Here is a 4,884-nt window from a genome sequence, read left to right on the forward strand (position 1 = left end):
ATAAGAAATGGAAAATGAAATGAAACATAGACATAGTGGTCATGTAATGGAAATGGTTTTATGAATTGATTTATGGGAGTTAAACATTTATCAATTACTAATGTCTTAGTTACTGCTCATATTGTGTTTAGCATATCTCTACTGGGTGTTGGCTCACCCTATATGGGACATTATTTTTCAGATACAGGTAGCATGCCACCTCTAAGGACATAGCTTGGATAGTTATGGGAGTTGAAGACGTTTTTTTTTTATTAATTTTGTTTGTGTTACATGTATATCAAGCCAAGGGCTTATCTTGTATAGAGTTAGTACTCTTTTTTTGTGTAACCAAGTGTTGAGTTGGAAAGCTGTAAGCCCGTAGGGCACTTGCTTTTGTTGTTAACATGTAATACTATTGTAAGAACTACTCCGATGAATGGAAAGGCGTTGATTTTCTTATATTACTGCATGTCTGAATGATGGGTATTATGTATATTTTTTAGGGCGTTACATTTTTCAAATTGTTTAATTATTAAGGCTGATGGGGTTCATATTCTTCTATATATATATATAGTTAATCAATGTAATGTAGTGAGATTCCAATATATTTAGTAGGCTTATGTTCATTAGATTTTATCACAATTCTCTCTTTCTCACTAGAGTGCCAACTAAACTAAACTCATTTTACAATGTATTGCTCTTCAATTGATCAATACATGATACAAAGATAGAAGATAGGGAAAAAAAATAACGAAAGTATGTGGTTTTACTTCTTTATGCATAAAGTTGGTTTTTATTATCTCAAATGTATCAACATCTAGACATACATTGATTGAACATATAAGAAAACACATAAAGTGTATCTAAATACATGATTGCAACATGAAATTTTCATAAAAGCAAAATTTGAAGCATATAGATTGTTTGAGCCCCCTTTATTCTCCAGAAGCATGTCATGGCTAAGCTCATTGAACCCCAACATAGTATCCTTTTCCTTCTTATAGCAATTACATTTTCCATTAACCTATGACCTGAAAAATAAATGAACAAATAAGAAGATGATGAGAATAAGTGAATAAGAGGCATCATTACTTTTCTACTTATTAGTTACAAAACATAGACGCATTATACGTACATGAGTTGATCACTTGTAGTGACTTGTTTAGTATGGAGGAGGTGGTGACTTATAGTAATAAGGAGGTGGCGGCGAGGGAGACGGAGGTGGAGGAGACTTATAATAGTATGGAGGTGGAGGAGATGGTGAAGGGGGAGGAGGGGATTTGTAGTAGTATGGAGGTGGTGGTGATGGAGATGGAGGAGGTGGTGACTTATAGTAATAAGGAGGTGGCGGCGAGGGAGATGGAGGTGGAGGAGACTTATAATAGTATGGAGGTGGAGGAGATGGTGAAGGGGGAGGAGGGGATTTGTAGTAGTATGGAGGTGGTGGTGATGGAGATGGAGGAGGTGGTGATTTGTAGTAGTAAGGAGGAGGTGGAGGTGGGGGCGACGGCGGTGGCGGTGACTTATAATAGTAAGGTGATGGTGGCGGTGGGGACATGTAAGGCTTGTAATCAGCTGCTACATGTGTAGCTAACAAACATATTGCCAAGGCACATAGTGCCATTGGAAAAGAAGAGGCCATTTCCATAAGCACTTTTAGGTTTTGTTTGTAATACCCACCGACTTCTACTATTTGATGTTTTCAGAAAGGGGAGGGATGCCATTTATATAGTGATATCTTCAATCAGTATGGGCATTTTTTTAATAGTTGTTGGATACTTCCTCCCTCTAACAAATCTCTTATTTTTTAAACACAAAATAATCTCCCATTTTCATTCAAATCTCTTAGTTTTATAGTTAACTGCATTCACATACATCTGACAAGGTTGGCATCTAGCGTGCGAGTGCGCCTTTATGAATAATGTAGTTAAATATCATCTGGTTATAACACAAAATGATTGGTTTTGATTTCATTTTACAGTTTTATAGGTAAGCTGTCTAATTCAATAAAAAAAACATTCTAACTATACAAGTATTTTAAAATTTTCATAGTCATACTGAAATTTTTTAAAATATTCTTCAAATTAACTTTTTAAAAATATTTAACAACTAAACAAATTATGCATATTATATAGTAATTGCTATAAATATACAATAAATCGTGTAAATAGTAAAAAAAAAAAAGAAACTATAAACATTTTTATACGGAAAAAAAAAAAAAAAAAAAACAACTTTGTGAGAATGAAAGTCTCATTGACATCAAAATGAGATTGGGGTTTGAAGAATTGAATGAGAAGAAAAATAAGTATCTTGTATAACCAATATACATATTAAAATTAATAAAAACATCAAATGATTCTGTTCAGTTTTGTTTAGTTCTTTTGAGCCTTAATTTGTTAATTGAACCGTAATTAACAGTTTTTAATTTTTCAGTACCGGAACTAAACAGTCCTCTAAATGTTGGATTGGTTCAGATTAGTATATTGATTACTAATATATATATATATATATATATTTAACTCCCCTAGTTAAGAAACAATATGTTCAGTGATGACATCCAAAAAAAACTGAAACGAATCATTTGATGTTTTTATTAATTTTAATATGTATATTGTGTTGTAAAAGATACATATTTTTCTTCTCATTCAATTCTTCAAACCCCAATCTCATTTTGACGTCAATGAGATTTTCATTCTCGCAAAATATTTTTTAATTCCGCTAGTTAAAATTTCTATATCTTGATATTTTCATGCAAATCAACAATTACGAGTGTTACGCAGGACAATATGATTTGAAAAAATAATAAAAATAAAAATCCGTCGGTGGCCACATTTAGTTATAACAGGATCACCTTTTCATTTTATTTATTTATTTTTTGGTAAAATGCACACCATAGTTAGCTGTACACCTTAGAATTTTTCCATATTTTAATATGATGATAAGGAATAGCAAAGAAAAATGGCATTGACCATGGCAATGAAGTCATTGTTTCTACACTCGATAATTGGTTGCATTGCATGTAAGCCACCAACACCAACCACTCCTTCAAGTTGTTTAAAATCCAATTTTAACAGCTGTTTGATTTTGTCTTGGATTTGAATATATGTGGCTTGCAACTAATAATATTGATATCAAAGTTGAATATGGTTTATTATTATTGTGATCTACAGAGCACTTTCCTATAGTAGCTTTTTAATCATGATGGACTGCAATTACAGTCATTAATTACCTACTAGTTAAAATTTTAAGCTACATATGATTGGTTAGAAATCATCACTTCAATTTATTCATCAAACACTCTTACATTGTTAATACCACTGTTGCGAGTATACATTAAGAACTAATGGTCATATTAGTTTGGTCTTACTAACATAAACACCAATATAATACATCTTAAAATTATAATTTTGTATCGTATATATCATTGTGTCAGATTTTATCTCGGCAAATTATGATCAGTTAAAATTAAAAAAGTGGGTCAGGAGTCCCACCTTTATATATACATTATTGAGGAGATGGCTATAATAAATTGAGATTTAAAATCCCACTTTTATTTATGTAATTAACAATTAATTTAGATTAAAATTGACATGTTAGTCCGGATTCTCATTTCAGTGCTCGACAAATCCTTATTATTAATAGACAATTTCAAGAGAAGATCACACTTTAGATGACATGCAAGTTTGACGTCTTCAACTCATTTTTTAGACAATGTATGAATGCTACTAATAAACTAAATGCAATTTATATTTTCTTAATTAATTTGTGAAGAAGAAAAAGGTACAATTAGCTAAGAAGAATTCAAAGGTACGGTGTATATTATTCTTATTTGATTAAAAAAAAAATATGTATATAATTCAAACCACGTCACTCTGCTAAGTAGTTAGGGGTCCGAGATCACTAAAAAGTGGAGATTTTGTGCTTTAGTTCCCCATTTTCTTGTGCAGCACAATAAAATAATTTTGCCTCTTTTCTCAAAAGCTACACTTTAGATTACCCTTTTTAGGCATCAAACCTTTCTATAATCTTTGTGTTTGACAAAAAAGAAAATAAAAAATTCACCCATAGTTAGGTCATGAGATATTGAGACACGATTAACTGCTTTCTCTATCCTTGTTGCAGTAAGTGGTTTCAAAACTAATCAAATCAACTTCACCAAAACTTGGCCAAGAAGATCCTCAGAATTTATCCGAATAGGGGAACAATGGAAGCATACATGGAGGAAGTACCAGAACTGAAATCAAGAGGAGTGTCGTTTAAAAATCAGCATAAATTACCTAATACAGTGAGTATTGCATATAAAATGTGTAGACGAGGAATGATAAAGGCTACAAGGGACTCAAAGGGAAGGAAACTATTTACAGTATTTGTGGATAACATCCCTGAATCAATGAATCCGAAAAGCCTGTTTCAGTTGTTTGCAAAGTTTGGCATTGTGAAGGATGTGTTTATCCCAAAGAAAAGGAGAAAGCTCACTGGTTCGAGGTTTGGTTTCGTAAGATACGATTGTTCGGTTGCAGCTGAGATGGCAGTCCAAAGAGCGGATGGGCTGTGGTGTGATGATAAAGCTCTGAGGGTTAAAGGGGCTGAGTTCAACAGGGAAGACCTTGACAAAATCAAACAGTCTGGGGGACCTAATCAGAGGGTTCAAAATATGGTTCGGAACAAGCACTGGGTGGATCACAGAGGAGGAAAGCAGATTAAGCAGGACCTTGGAGGGCCAAAATCATATGCGGAGGCAGTTGGAAAAGGTGTGGTGCTGGGCAGAGAGGACGTGGTGGTTCAAGCATCAGAAGAGGGTAATGGGTGGCTGTATGAAAGCCTGATAATCAAGCTGCATACCTTCTTTTCCCTTTCAGCTTTCAAGGAGGAATGTCAGAAGAGGGGTCTTCAGGAGGTATTAGT

The 4,884-nt window shown here is 33.5% G+C and overlaps 1 long non-coding RNA gene across 1 annotated transcript; it reads right to left on the reverse strand.

Annotated features, from left to right (window-relative positions):
• Positions 1-752: 752 nt before the first annotated feature.
• On the reverse strand, positions 753-1,679 carry LOC145807990 (uncharacterized). Its single transcript, XR_014351450.1, has 2 exons — positions 1,115-1,679; positions 753-1,010 (listed from the first exon to the last, which is right to left on the reverse strand). It is a non-coding gene; the product is annotated as an uncharacterized LOC145807990 (long non-coding RNA).
• Positions 1,680-4,884: the final 3,205 nt, after the last annotated feature.

The sequence above is a fragment of the Camellia sinensis genome, chromosome 14 (assembly GCF_055761805.1).
Source record: "Camellia sinensis isolate YWXY chromosome 14, ASM5576180v1, whole genome shotgun sequence".
NCBI classification, from domain to species: domain Eukaryota; kingdom Viridiplantae; phylum Streptophyta; class Magnoliopsida; order Ericales; family Theaceae; genus Camellia; species Camellia sinensis.